At 39.1% G+C, this 15,779-nt stretch overlaps 2 pseudogenes; both read left to right on the top strand.

Annotated features, from left to right (window-relative positions):
• The first annotated feature begins 359 nt into the window (after positions 1 to 359).
• LOC141409895 (olfactory receptor 5J3-like) lies at positions 360 to 3,440 on the top strand (annotated as a pseudogene).
• A 419-nt stretch (positions 3,441 to 3,859) lies between these two features.
• Positions 3,860 to 15,779, top strand: part of LOC141409893 (olfactory receptor 5V1-like) — an 18,953-nt pseudogene continuing 7,033 nt past the window's right edge.

The raw sequence follows: 15,779 nt of genomic DNA, 5'->3' as shown, positions 1-15,779 counted from the left end.
GAGAGAAGCTGGGAGAAAAAGTTTGGGGCTCTGGTATAATCCACCAACTGTTGTTTTTGCAACATCAGTGCTGACTAGATTTCCTTCCTTACATCGGAAAAAAAGTTTTCTAGAGAGCATATGGACTAAGGAGAGAGAAAAATTCCTTGGCTAAGAGACTTTATATACTGGTGGGGGTAAAGAGCGGGCAAACAAGCTAATAGACAATAGTGATATGCATGACAAGAAGACGGGGCAGAGAATCAAGGGAATGAGGGGGAATACAAAACCCTATTCTTAGAGTCAAGCTACACAATCCAGAAGACATATCATCTAATCTGAGAACTAAAGGATGAGTAAAAAGTTAATCAGCTCTCCTGATGTCTGTCATCATATCACATTATTATTTTATTTATCTCCCAATATTCATTTCAATTGAGAAAGAATTCAAAGAAGTAAAAAATCAAATAGTTGTCACTGAATTCATCTTTTTAAATTTTTCCAAGCACCCTGCATTACAAAGGCTTTTCTTCTTGTTCTCCTTGGTCATTTAGCTGATATCTCTTCTGGGAAATGCAGTCAGGGTCAGTCCTGCCTTCTATATTCCAATGGGTTATTTTCTTAGCCACTTGAGCTTCCTGGATATCTGCTACATGTCTACCACTATCTTGGTCATGCTGGTGAACTTCTTCCAGGAGAATAAGACCATCTCCTATGAGGGCTGCTTTCCCAGATCTTCCTCCTTGCATCATGAGCCAGCACTGAGGGGGTTTTGCTGGCTGCCGTAGCTCAGGACCACTGTGTGGCTATTTGCTACCCTCTTCAATATAAGCTCCTAATGAGTGGAAAGTTCTGTGTGTGTTTGGTGACTGGGTTTTGGATGCATGGGCTGGTCAATTCTGGGACACACACACAACACTGACAGCCACACTCACTGTGTGAACTAAACCCCATCAGCCACTTTCTCTGTGCCATCCCATTGCTCCTGAAGCTCTCCTGCTCAGACACCTCTGTCAGTGAGTCTGTGCTCCACGTGGCAAGGGCTGTCACTGACCTGAGCCCCTGCCTGTTTACTGCAATGTCCCTACGTACTCATCATCTCTACCATCATTAGGATTCCCTCTGCTCAGGGCAGGAGCAAGGCCTGCTCTACCTGTGCCTCCCACATCACCATGGTGGTGGTCTTCTTTGGAACAGATCACTTCAACTATGACAGGCCCAGAGAAGGGTGCTCCCTGGACAAAGACATCCTGGTCTTTGTGCTCTTTTGTGTTGTGACCCCAGCGTTGAACTCCAGCGCCTACAGCCTGAGAAACAAGGAGGTCAAGGGTGCAGTGAGGAGGTTGACAGGAAAACATGAATTCTCTAGTGAGGTCGGTGACTAGATAATGTTTCCCATTCTGGAAAATTTCTTAATTAGAGAAAAATATGAACATTCCAGTGACTATTATAAGAGGTTGCACTCCGTATAGCATCTTTTGACAATCTGATGCCCATCCCACCAGGACAAACAATAGCATCTGTGCAGAGAATTTCACACATTGCGATCTCATGTGCATTGTGTTCTCGCCAACGAACTGATATTTTAGAACATTTCATCATCCCCAAAAGAAGCCCCATACCCATTAGCAACCACTAATCATTTTCCCTAAAAACCTCCAACTTCAGGAGACTGTATTTCTTAAGAAGAGTCAAGTGAAGCAGTGGGAATGGAGAAGGAACAGAGAAATCTCTAACTGGTTGTGATCAATTAGTTATAAACACCACTGCAATTGGAACAGCCATTAGGCAACTATTAATCTACATGTCTCATGGATTTGCCAGTTCTGAACATTTAACATAAATGGAAATATACAATGTGGTGTCTTTTTTAAGACTGGCTTGTTTCACTTAGCATAGTGTTTTCAAGTTTCACCCATGTGGCAGCATGTTATCAGTACTTCATTCCTTTTCATGCCAAATAGGATTTCATTGTATGAGTATACCAAATTTTATTTGTCTGTTCATCAGTTAATGGGCAAATAAAAACATGTACAATATGTTACCAAACAATTATTTTTTGAGATAGAGTCTCACTCTGTCGCCAGGCTGGAGTGCAGTGGTATGATCTTGGCTCACTGAAACCTCTGCCTCCAAGATTCAAGTGATTCTCCTGCCTCAGCCTCCCGAGTAGCTGGGACTACAGGCACACACCACCACACCTGGCTAATTTTTTGTATTTTTAGTACAGACAGGGTTTCACCATGTTGGCCAGGAAGGCCTCGAACTCCTGGCCTCAGGTGTTCCATCTACCTTGGCCTCCCAAAGTGCTGGAATGACAGCTATGAGCCACTGTGCCCGGCCATCTTATGCTTTTAAGGGGTAGATATATCCTGACACTGGGCACAGTTCTTCTCAATTGTGAGAAATAAATAAACTACTGGTAAATAAAGTTACCATACATTTATTTATGGTAAATAAATAAACTTCTTACCACGAAGTCTCACTGAAAGGCTTGGATTTCTGGTTTTGGGGGTGGGGCTTGTGCTCCCCACACTACTGTGGAAAGAATACTCTTTGGTACAACTGGCTGTTGACCTCCATGCATCATGAGGGGGACCCGTCATTCCAGGAGCTGCCTACAGCACAGTCATTGCCTAATGCAAAAATCACTCCACAATTCATTCTTTTAGGGCCATGTATAAACACTTGTGGACTGTCCTTTTGGGAGTCGGTGTTTCCACTTTTTGGATATTATGAATAATGTTGCTAAGAACAATTGTGTATAAGTTGTTAGTGAACTTATATTATCATTTCTTTGGGGTATGTACCTGGGAGTTGAATTGCTGGGTCATATGGCAACTTACAATTTTTTCACATCCTCATCAACATTTGGTATCTGTCTCTTTCATGATAGTTATCCTAGTGAGGAAAGTGGTATCTCGTTGGTTTGATTTGTATTTCCTGGATAGCTGATGATTCTAAGGCTTTCAATAGGCACCATCTTTGGGCTTCTTCACATCTGGAAAAACCCATGTTGCTAAAGGATTTTTGAGCTTTAGACACATAACTCTTAACATTGTGTAATGTTTTTAATTTTGGTGCAGGAAAATACTGCAAGATTTTCAGACTTACACTTTCTCCACATCTGGGCCCTACAGAGCTGTTTGATGGCTCTGCCTTTTTCCCCTTCAGAACTCCACAGCAAGCAGTGCCATCAGCAGGTCATGAGCAATGGAGGACCAGAAATCAGGGGCCACGAATGTCTAAGGGGTGCTGGTGGGAAAGAAGGGAAGCACTGCATGCAGGGGGCAGCCCTAACTAGGAACCACTTGGAGCTGAGACAGCAGACATGTTGCAGTACTGTGGCTCCAGATACACGTTCCTCCGGTGGGGCATGTGGCATGAAGAGGCTAGGTCCAAGCAAAGCCCATGGCCATGGCCACCAGAACAAACAGAGAAAACTCCCTTATGTGTTGTAAAATCCAACCAAATAAACCCACATCCCTGCATATCCCTTCACTCACTAACAAGGAGGAAAACAAGGCTGTCCTTCAGGCTTTAACTTCCACAACTCCTGACAACAAATCCAGTGCCAAACTCCATTCACAAATGTCCCCAAAGAGACAGAAAGCTGATCTCCTCACTGTGTGCTGGGAAAAGAAGATTGCCACGACCTTAATGAATCCAAGAGAAAACTAATTGCTCTTCATTTCTACACTTTCTAATCAAGCTGTTGCCCTTGAGTTGTGTTTGTACTTGGAGGAGTCCCAGAACATTTGCTTAGAGAGAGATTAGATGGATACTCCCCAAGGCCAGTCCACAGGCATTTATACATGGCCATCCTAGAATAAGGAATCATGGAGTGATCAGAGAGGATTTTTGGTTCCTGCGTTAGGCAATGACTATGCTGTACGCAGCTCCTGGAATGGCAGGTCCCTTCATGATGCATGGAGTTCAACAGCCAGCTGTATCAAATAGTTTTCTTTCTCATAGCAGTGTGGGGAGCACAAGCCCCACCCCCAAAGACAGAAATCAAAGCCTTTCAGTGAGGCTCAGTGGTAATAGTTTATTACCATAAATAAATGTATGGTAACTTCATTTACCAATCATTTATTTATTTCTCACAATTGAGAAAAACGGTATCCAGTATCAGAATATAGCTACCCCTTAAATGCATAAGATATTGTATATATTTTTATTACCATTTTCATGACATTTATGCAATGACATAGGCTTAACATCATTTCTTGCATTATTCATGTCTGAAGTAGTAATAATAAAACCAGAGTTGAAATGACCTTAGAGATTATCTACTTGAAAGCCTGGTGGGTGCCTGAATTCCTAAAGCAATATGAATGGAAAATATGTTTATGGTTCATAATATGCAGTATAATATAAAGTATTACTCCTACTCTAATTTTGACAAGCAGGATAGTAGCAATAACTTTCAGGGAAAAAGCACAGGGTTACATTTCTCCTCTGATACACTGTAGTATGACAGCAGGGGCACACAAAAATTTGTTTTAAGAAAATGTAATTAAATTTTCCTAACACTTTTGTTTGGACACTTTTGTTCACTCTACTAGGAGTTCCTATCTTCATGTTGTAACACCCCAGTGCTTGCCAGGTGTGTTACAAGCCACTTTGCAATAATCAAGCTCTGAAGTTTGTGAATGATTTACTTCTCTCACAATTCCATAGATATATATAGATATATAAAGTATATATCTATATCTATATATATCTATATATACTTTAAGTTCTAGGGTGTATCTCCTAATGCTATCCGTCCTCCCTCCCCCCACCCCATGACAGGCCCCGGTGTGTGATGTTCCCCAACCTGAGTCCGAGTGATCTCATTGTTCAATTCCCACCTATGAGTGAGAACATGCGGTGTTTGGTTTTCTGTTCTTGTGATAGTTTGCTGAGAATGATGGTTTCCAGCTGCATCCATGTCCCTACAAAGGACATGAACTCATCCTTTTTATGGCTGCATAGTATTCCCTGGTGTATATGTCTCACAATCTATTTTAAAAGAAGCCTTGAGGTTATTCCTAAATAATTTTATTCCCAATCATTTGCCTTAGAGATTACTGATTGATTGGGAAAGAAGCAGGGTTGCTGCTCTCTGGTTGGGAACGGAGCAGAATGTGCCACGTGGTCTCCATCAGAACCATTGTTCTTACAGGGCCATGGTGCCACACATACGCCCCAACAGGCTCATCTTTTCCTCAGGTCTCTAAGATGTTTGCACCAGAACTGCTGAACAGAAATGCCCTTCAGAGGTCAGCTGAGATGTTCCTTCTTAATCTTCTTTCTCTGTAGGTCTGACTAAAGTGGTGGATTATTTTATATCTTTCCTGTTCCCCTGACTTCCACCTGATTGTTCGTGAACAGTGTTTGTGCCTCAAACTTTGGGTCTCTATTCAGCTTCAGTAGACAGGGAGTTTGGATGCCATTAGGAGTATCAGGCTCTGTGATGCCAGGGTCAAGGCCCTGAGGCACCTCTCATAGGTAGGGCATTGGAGGCCAGTCCTTCTTCACTCTGACATACATGTTCATGAGAGGGGGCTCAGAATTTGACAGTGGCTCTATGCTGTCAAGGTCATAGGCTGGGGAAGAAGTGCAATTTTCTATGAGACCCCTATAGAGTTACCCTCTTCTCCAAGCTGAGACTAAGTACACAGGTTAAGAAATGCCAATCTATGTCATGGTTGAGGCAGAGGCAGATGTTGAGAAATCCGTGCCTGATAAACACTACATACTATGATGCTGGGGTTCCCTTGGGGTAGGGGCAATTGGTGGAAAAATAAAATAGCTGATCATTTAAATCATTTTTATAATTATAAATCCAAGAACTTGGTTTAACTGATCTTATGAGTAACTTCTTTTCATAGTTTGTGACTTTTTTGTTGCTGATTTGTTTAACTTTTAGGAAATTAAAAAGTTGTAGATATTTCCCTGATTTGCTCCTCTTTTATTTCTTATTCCACAAAACATTTTTTGCAGGACAGTGAACTGGAAAAATTATGTTCTAAATGTCAGACGGACAGGATTAAATTCTCGCCTGTTGTAATTGTAGTTGTACAGCCTTAAGCATCAAATTCCTCACTTGCTAACCCTAATAAAATCTATAAGATTATGACAGATATATGAGATAATGTGTTCAAAGCAGCCAGCATAGTGTCTGGTATATCATATTACTCAATAAACAGTAGCTACCATTATACTTGGGCTATTGTTATCATCAGTCACAGTGCTTTTGAAGAGGGCTATGAAAGGATGGAAAGAATGTTGGAAGTGATGGTGAAGCTGGCTTTTTTTATTTGCTTAGTCATAAATGCATGTAAACGAAGTACTGAATGGACATACACCAAACCGTGAATAGTGGTGCTGGGCAGATTTTGGTATGATGGTGAAGATATTTCATTTTCATTTGATATGTCTTTGACTCTGATAAATTTTTCAGTGAGTATGTGCTATTTAAAAATGTTTAAACCCCACAATAATTTTCATTTTAAAAATATGAGGGAACTTCCCTATATATTTCTTTATGACTTTCTGTGAATCTATAAGTATTTCAAAATTAATTTTCTAAAATGTAAATGATAAATAAAATGTTGAATCTATCTATCTGTGACAGACCAAGTAGGCTTGTGTGTGTGTGTGTGTGTGTGTGTGTCAGAGTCTCACTTTGTCACCCTGGCATGATCTTGGCTCACTGCAGCTTCAGCCTCTCCAGTTCAAGAAATTCTCATGCCTCAGCCTCCTGAGTAGCTGGGATGACAGACGCCCAACACCATGCTCGGGTGATTTTTGTATTTTTAGTAGAGATGGTGTTTCACCATATTGACCAGGCTCGTCTTGAACTTCTGGCTTCAAGTAATCTGCCCACCTCGACCTCCCAAAGCCAAGTAGGCTTTTAGTCAAGTGAAATATTTACCATTCCAGAAGATGTTCATAGATACCAAAAGGGGATTTTCTCAAGTTGGATGAATACTAAGGAATGTATTTATATGTTAGGTTTGATCCAATCATGAAATTTTCATGATCTTAATAATGCCAAGTTTTTGCCTGTGTAATGACATGGATAGAACAATGGAATCTCAGGGCTGAAAAAAAAATGGTAAGAATTAACTCACTTGACACTTGAGTCAGTCTTTTTTTATAGGTGATCTAGCTAACATTTGAACATCTGCAGTAATGGAATCCCATTACTCTCTCAATATTGTACAATGCTTGCTTATCTAGCTTACATTCAGTTAGTGAACCAGAAGTTTCAAGGCTAAAAAAGACAAAGGAAGAATAGATACCAGGCCAATTAAGCCCAAGGGAAATTTCAGTTCAAGTTGATTTTTGACAAATTGGCCAAGTGAATTTCCAAGAAATACTTGGAATGAAACAAGCATGTAGAGTGGTGAGCAGGTAACCTGATATTCATACATCAGGAAGGGGGAGGTGGTATTGCTCAGTGGTCAAAATCAAGGCTCTGAATTTAGGCTACCAGTGCATCCTCTTGAAGCCTCAGTTTTCTTAGGTCTAATAACAGTATTTACTCTATCAAGTTGCTTTGAGAATGAATGGGGCAATCCATGAAGAGTTCCTGGCACATACATCATTTTCAACAGGTATTAAATAGGAGGCACAGTGATGGCGTTAGCAACATGCGCAGGTGGATAGGAGAACACAGTGCCCTACTTTTAGGCAGCCTTGACTGTGTAATCACAAATTTTGTAGGAAGTTTTCCAAAGCTGAATGGGTGAGAACAAGGTAAACCTTAACATCATTACTATAGACTGTTTGAGATGAAAGGGACCTCCATCCATCTCACCTCATGGAAATGCTCTTGATTTGCACACACATCAATGTTTGAGAAATACACATCTATTTGATGACCTCTGAATATTTCATGTGGTCCTTCATGCCCATATGATGTGGAAGTGTACAAATAGTAACCTGGGGCAAAGTGAAAATAGCTTATATTCCATAGCCACAAGTTAACTTTGCCACAAACACCTCAAATCTTCTGGACTTGCTATTAGAAAAATTCTCCTGAATGCTATTATTAATTGTTGAGAGAGAGAGAGAGAGAGAGAAAGTGTTTGTGTGTATGTGTGTCTGTGTGTGTGTGTCCATGTTTTAAGTGTATAGGCAATTTACTAGGCAACATGAAAATTAGATTTAAAAATTTTAATTATTGCTTTGTATTATTGAAATCAAATAAGAATAGGTATGCTGTTTTTCTTATGTGTTCCCAGGATTTTCATAATTACATCAACTACCCTGGTTTATTTTATGTCCATCCTGTTTCCTTTAAGAGAATAAATTACTAAGATTGGTCAACAAAACATTCCATAAGCGTTAGCTTTTATTATATAATGTGTATTTCTATTTATTATTTAGTTTGAAAAATCCTGATTGAATTGAGGTATGTAACAATGTTGTTTCTTTTCAAAGTAACTCATTGAGTTTTGTTTTATTTTTTGATTGGATGGGTTATAATAAACTTATCTTCATCTTTAAAGAAAAACACTTCCTTTAAACTAACTTCAGCAAGATTTCCTTCAAGCTAGACAATTTTGTGCATAGAATTAACCAAAGAAAACTTATTCTCCAATCTGTTTTTTTCTATGAAATCTATCCTCACTTATCAGTGGGAAAAAAAGATCATTACTATAAAGCAGAGGGTTTGAGATTGAGGTTGCCTATTCATATACAGTATGTATAAATCCCAAGGGGCGAATATCTAGAGTATCACATAAGCTATTATGTATAAGTGGTCCTTGTTAATGATGGATTTTGATGATGATGATGATGGTGATAATTCACCATTGTTGTCCTATGCAAACAGTATAAGCATGAAAAATTTGGAAAATAAAATAGACATCGCTCCTCACTTCATCCTTCTGGCCCACAAAAAGACTAGCCAATCAGAAGAAAAAAGTTTATTACAGTTCTGTTTCTACATAATATATATATTATATCCTATGAGTATGTTTCTCAGGAATGGGCTTCAAGTCATATTTGAAAACATGTAAAATAAGTAGTGTGTGCAGCTTCAGAAACCATTAGTTTTAAAAACCTTTGAACATTTAAAAATCACTTTTACGATTTGGTTATACACAGATCAGACCTTGTTTTTTTTTTTTTTTTTTTGTGGGGCTACCTTTCATTAAGAATTTTATTTCTTTCTATGAATAAACGTAGACATCTGCCTATAAAAGAGATTGTTGTGTCTACCTTTTCCATATCGTGAGTTTAATGCATGTCACCGTGTAATTGACAGAAAAAATAAACAATAGTACACACATTACATACAAATTTTCTGAGAAGACATGCAGATTCCCAGCCCAAATAGAATGTTGCTTTACTGTAAAGCAATGCCTACAGCTAACCTAGAGAAGTGCTGAGTATCAGTAAACCTACTTCTTGGATACATCTTACACCATACTTCCTATAAATTTTAGAGATCACAAGTCCCACCTTAGCCTTCTCTTCTTACTCCATTCTCCTTGGTGGATTCCATGTACATCTATGGCTTCAACAGACACCTTTAAGGCAATGACTCTCAAATCTTACCTAGAATAGGTATATCCTGTCTCCTGAGGACAAGTCCTGTATTTTAGACTGCCTATTGAGACTCTCCACATGGATATCCCATAGGTACCTAACACTCAACATTACTTAAATCTCCACTATCTTCTCTCCCAAAACTGCTGCACCTCATTTATTTCCTGTTTTAATTAATGACCCCACCATCCACTCAGGCTGCCCAAACTGATTTGGTGTCCTCACCACCCATAGACTTGAATGTGCGTCAAACTTAGCGCCTTTTTCACAAACTATTGCTTTAGTAGTTTTCTCCAAGCTCCAAAACCATCTTTACGTCTGCACATCTTCAATTACAGACCATTTTACTTGATGTGGTTTTAGCTCTCAAACTACTCTCTTGAACTAAACACAGATGTTTTAACCTGAGGAACATGGACTATAAAGGACTCATTATATGACCCCTTTGAAATCACAGATACTCCTCGACTTACAATGGGGTTGCATCCCAACAAACCCATCAAAAGCAGTAACTATCGTTAAGTCAAAGATGCATTCAATATACCTAACCTACTGAACATCATAGCTTAGCCTAGCCTACTTTAAACATGCTCGGAACACTTATATTAGCCTACAGTTGAGTAAAATCATCAAACACAAAGCTTATTCTATAATAAACTGTTGAATATCTCATGTAATTTATTGAACACTGTACTGAAAGTGAAAAATAGAATGGCTGTATGTATGGGTACACAAAGTATGGCTTCTACTGAATGCATATGGCTTGTGCGCCATCACAAAGTCAAAAAATCCTAAATCAAGCCATTATACGTCAGGCACCGTCTGCATATTGAAGATTCTGTGCATGGGTACACATGCATTCCTGGATCTGTAGATTCTTATCAGTTTCTCAGAGCTGCTGATTTTCTAAAACCCAGGCATCTACCTCCATATACTCCCTGCTTCTAATCTGCCCTTACCTAAAATGTGGTTTACGGGCCATTGTTGATACTCTGCAGTCATCCTGATCCATTCTCACACCAAAGCATGGCTTCCTGCTGCCCCATGAGGGGAGGGATTATTTTCTGAAGCCCCTATTGAAGGACTACTCAGCTGGATTTTTCTAAGGACTTTGCTCAGAGGCCAAGCCTGACATAGTCCTCACATCTCAGTCTTATTCCCCAAAGGCAGCTGATTCTCTGCTACCTCTTCTGGGGTAGCTAATGAGCTTGTGCTTGAAGTGAAAATAATTGGGTTCTTTAGGATTAGTCATGGAGTTTGGTGGAACCACCCAGAGTTGACCTACCAGCTCTCTGCAACTAGCAGAAATCTCCAGGGACTAGGGACATAGCTGTAGGTGACGGGGTTGCCAGCAAAACTCAGAACTCTGCAGTCTTCCTTCTTCTAATAGAAACACAGCTCTCAGCGAAATTCACTAGGATCTTGAGACCTACTAGATGCTTTCTCCTATAAACATGAGAACAATATGAGTCTTTTGAGTTTTCTTGCCCTTGGCTGGACAGACTCATGCTGCCTATTTGATTTGAAATTTCTGCCACCAATATTGCCTGGGATGCTGACCTGCTATCTTTTTGCTTATGGCAAAGAGTTTTCACACATGCTAACCTCCACAATAAAACACACACCCACACACACACATACATTGTGAGCATGGCTTTTCATCTGTGTTCCAGGGTTCATACGACCACCAACCAGGCTGACTCCCCTAAATTAATCATTATGAGGAGAATGAATTGTATTTACATATGCATGAAGGGGCAAGGCTGTAGGCAGGGAAACAATTTAAAGGCAGTTGCAATAACTCAGATAAAAGGTAATAAAGTACTGAACTATAATTCTGGTAGAGAGGAATTAGAAAGATGAGAAAAATGGAAAAATATTTAAGAGGTATCATAATTTATCAGACTTAGGTCTGACCAATTCTAAAATAAACATTGTGTGAAAAATGCCTCTTGCTTTTATCTTCCTCATTTTATTTTTAAAAAATGAATTCTACTTAACATACAGTAAAATGCAAAAATCTTAAGTGTACAAGCTGTTGAATTTTTACCTATATATGCAACAATGTAACCACTACCCAAATGAAGATATAGAACATTTCTATCAGCTCAGAAAATTTCTTCAGGCTCCTTTTCAATAAATGTCATTCAGAAAGGTAATTATTATAAACCAAAAATAAAATCCTAAGTACCCAACCAACTGAACAGACATCCTCTGGGCCAAGGGGACCCCATAGAACCTGAAAAACTGAATTCCCAGCCATTATAGGAAGGGAGATTGGACACATCTCATTATACTCCCTCCTTTTTGGAGTTTAGGCACAACTGACCAGCATTAACATTAAGATGGAGATCACAAGACCGACAAACTAGACTCTTTATTGCAATAAGATACCAAATTGCAACTTGACTCTGGGACAGCATCATGTGACAGATAACAGACCCTGAAGGAAATCAAAATATTTTATTCCAAAATACATTTCTTTGAAATATTTTGAAATGACCCTGCAAAGCCATTTCCCATGTGGGGAAAAAAAAAATGCATTCTTAGAGAATCTCCATTACTGCAGCCAGGTCTTTCATGGATCTAGGAAAGATTAATTAAGAGTCTGACACCTTTTAAGGTCTGAAGAAAGACATTTGCCATCTATTCTCTCTGAATGCTGCTATCTGGAGGCTTCACCTATATAACAAGAACCTTGGTCTTTACAAACCCCCTCCCCCTTATCTTAACTCAAGCATTTCTTTCTACTGTCTTCAAGTCTTTAGACAAAACTTACCTCTTTCAACCAATTACCAATCAGAAACTCTTTGAATCCACCTATTATGTATAAGCCCCAACTTCAAGATATCCTGCCTCTTTAGGCTGAACCCGTATACCTTTCATGTATTGATTTATGATTTTACCTACAATCCCTGGCCCGTGGTCACTCATATGGGCTCAGAATAAACCTCAAGTATTTTACAGAGATTGGTTTTCGTGTTAACACTACTATGCTTGCTTTATCACCAGAGATTAGTTTTGCCTATTTTTAAACTTCTTTTAAATAGAAACTACAGTACAAATTTTTTTTTATGTCTAACTTCTTTCATTTAAAAGAATATATTTTAGGTTTGCTATCCAAAACACCACCAGGATGACTAAACAGTAGAAAGGAGAGCTTTACTGGTAATAATTGTTTCCAAGCTGGGAAGAGAAAGTCTCCATCATGGACTGAAGGTCTCTCTCTTCAAAGAGGGTACGGACAGGTTGGGTTTTATGCCTTTCCAGGGCCTCTATCATAGATATTCAGCAGGTTTGGAAGAAAAGTTATACATATTTATGAGGGGAGTTGAGTGCATGCATAATGGATAAATATACATTTAACGTACATCCCATGTTCACTTTGGGGGCAGAGCTTTAGCATTAAAATGAGATGAAATTTGACTCTACATCAAAAGGTAAACTGTAGGCCATGAAGGTGGTTGGTGTGTAGCCTCTATAAGCTGGGTGAAACTGGCTTTGGGCCTGCAATTGCTTATCAGAGAAGAATGTTTGTAAGGCCAGTCTTCTGCCCAATCGGAGCTGTAGTGGTCTGGGCTGTAAATCAGAGCTAATTGCTCTGATTTGTTAGAGAGTTTAGTCATAAAAATTTAGAAATTTCTGAGGCCAGCCAGGCCCAGAGCTTGACTAGTAAGGAAACTAACTTTGTTTTCCTAATCCTTGGGTCATCCTAATTGATAAAGGGGCATCTATTTTGGGGTCTTAGATCACAGATTTATCAATATGTATCAATATTTTAATTTACCATATGGTATTCCCATATGTATATACTATACTTTTGTATCCATTCTCCTATTGATAAGCATACCATTGATTTCTAGTTTGTGCTATATGAAGAAATTTGTTTTGAACAGTTTTATACAAGTCATTTTCTATGCACATACACTTACTTTTCTTGGGTGTATACCTAGAAGTGGAATTTCTGAATCATAAAGTAACTATGTTTGACTGTTAGAAACTGCCAAATAATTTTCAAGAGAGGCTGAATTGATTTCCAGTTTTGACTCGTAGGTTTAGACAGCTGGAAGAATGTTGCTCCCGGCATTATAACAACAAAGCTGGACATAATGTGAATTCATGATTTTTCTTGAACCCATCAGGGAAGTGAGGTTGCAAGGCAAATGACTAAATAGAAAACTGGGGAGATTAGAAGCATGCAGGGAGAAACAGGACCTAAACATTTTTTAACCTGAGGCAGTAGCCATCAGATGCCATAAAATTGGTAAGAAGACTCGCAGCTTTTTGGTGAATTTAATTAATCGCTAAGGAGTAAGCAAAGTCCCTGGGGGCCATAGACATAAGGTTTGCACCTTTTTGCTTTTCCACCATGAACTCCACCAGACGCTCACAGTGAAGACCAAGAAGTATTCTGAGAAAGCTTCCCTAATGTTGCAGTGTGGGGAGGGTGGGGGAGGAGCAGTCAGTGCCAAAACTTCTCCATGACCCATTTCCCATATTTTTCCTACAGAACAAAAGCCACAATCTGCAAAGCAAAACTAGAAAGCTGTCACCTCAGGGCACTGTGGAAACTCACTGTAGCTGAAAAAGGGACAGGGACCAAAAAGTCTGACCCATCAGGGAGGGGCAGAAACGTGTGTTAGGCCCAGCACTACAGCTGGACGAAAGGCAGGATCACTGTGAAACTCATGCCCCAAGGCCCAGTCACAGTACCTAAGACTGGAGCTTACCCAGAACATGACAGGACACCTTCCCCCTTCTCCCTGGTAGCCAGGCTAACAAGCAATGAGTAAAATCAATAGTGGAATACATCTCAAAATATTCAGGAAAAGGGTTATTTCTGGGGTTAGTCATGTAAAGGGAAGACCCAAAGGCAAGCAGGGAGTAGAAACTAAAACAAACAAACAAACAAACAAACAAAAACCTTTGGCAAACTTTCCTATGGCCCAAGCACAAGATACCACTGGAGAAATTTGAAGCCTATAGCGCACTGAGGGTAAACACCTCAACACAAACTCCAAATTCAGCCCAACCCCTAACTAGATTAGCACATGCTCCAACATTAGAGGTCTAGAGGTCTAGCAGAAGAAGAGACATACTCATGTCCAAGCCAAAAAAGTGCTTTTACCTCATTCTCTACTGTCCTATATAACATTCCTAATTTCAGCAAAAAGTTATGAAGCATACAAAAAGGTAAGAAAATAACAGTCTGAAGAGACAAAGCAAACATTAGACCAGACTAAGATATCAAAGAGATAAGAAAACTATCAGACAGGGAATTTTAAACTACTATGATTAACAGGTTCAGGAATTTGGAGGAAAATGTAGGCAACATGCAAGATCAGACAGATAATTTCAGCAGACAGATGGAAACAATGAGAAAGATCAAATGAAAATGCTAAAATAAAAAGGAATGAAGAACACCTTTTATGGGTTCATCAGCCGAAAAAAGAATCAGTTAACTTGAATATATGTTAAAGAAATCATCAGACCCAAACACAAAGAGAAATAATAGTAAAAAAACAAAAAGAAAATCTCAGAGTATCAGACAACTATTGTACAATATCTAACATATACACAAGTTGAGTCCCAGAAGTAGGATTATAAGAAAATACATCTCAAAAGATCCAGAAAAATCACTTAACAAAATTTAACACCTATTCATGATAAAAACTCTTAGTAAAGAAGAGATAGACAGTAACTTCTTTAACTTTTAAGGAACATCTAGATCTTTGAGGAATCGCCACGCTGTCTTCCACAATGGTTTAATTAATTTACACTCTCACCAATAGTGTTTGTTTTTCTCTACAACCTCAACAGCATCTGTTATTTTTTGACTTTTTAATAATAGCCATTCTGACTAGTGTGAGATGGTATCTCATTGTGGTTTTGGTTTGCATTTCTCTAATGATTAGTGATGTTGAGCCTTTTTTTCACGATTGTTGGCCACATATAAAACAGAAATACCATTTAACCCAGCAATCCCATTACTGGGTATATACCCAAAGGAATATAAATCATTCTATTATAAAGACACACGCATGCATATGTTCACTGCAGCACTATTCACAATAGCAAAGACGTAAAATCAACCTAAATGGCCATCAATAATAGACCGTGTAAAGACAACGTGGCCCATATTCACCATGGAATACTATGCAACCATAAAAAGAATGAGATCATGTTCTTTGCAGGAACATGGATGGAGCTGGAGGCCATTATCCTTAGCAAACTAACACGGGAACAGA

The sequence above is a fragment of the Macaca fascicularis genome, chromosome 1, assembly GCF_037993035.2.
Source record: "Macaca fascicularis isolate 582-1 chromosome 1, T2T-MFA8v1.1".
NCBI classification, from domain to species: Eukaryota; Metazoa; Chordata; class Mammalia; order Primates; family Cercopithecidae; genus Macaca; species Macaca fascicularis.
Note: the sequence above shows the minus strand (reverse complement) of the source record. Positions and strands in the feature narration are given on the sequence as shown.